Source organism: Nanorana parkeri, unplaced genomic scaffold, assembly GCF_000935625.1.
Source record: "Nanorana parkeri isolate BGI_ZX_2015 unplaced genomic scaffold, ASM93562v1 scaffold1934, whole genome shotgun sequence".
In the NCBI taxonomy this organism is placed as follows: domain Eukaryota; kingdom Metazoa; phylum Chordata; class Amphibia; order Anura; family Dicroglossidae; genus Nanorana; species Nanorana parkeri.
In genome coordinates, this window is record NW_017308202.1 from 18,197 (window position 1) to 18,599 (window position 403).

Genomic DNA, 403 nt, shown 5'->3' on the forward strand with positions numbered 1-403 from the left:
GGAGCCAGGCAGCATATTTTGAATGGCTGCTCAGTGTAAGAATGGACAGTGTTGTGCTAGGGGGAGGCTGGGAGCTTCTCCCCTAGAAAAGTGGGAGGCATGTGGCGACCCACTGAACGCAGTGTCGCGACCCACTTTTGGGTCACGACCCACCAGTTGAGAACCAAGGTCCTAGAGAATCCGGTGTATGATGTCATCCTTGTCTTTAATCACACTGCTAAAGTATTCCTTCAGCTTATAGAGGATATGAAAAAAAATGTCAATCATGACACAAAAAATGCAACATATGTTACAAAACAGATTTAATAAAGCAGTTGTGACAAAACTACAAATGTATACAATTAAACAAAATGGCATCTATGCTTGCAGTTACAAAGGATAGTATTCAATATGTAATACTGGA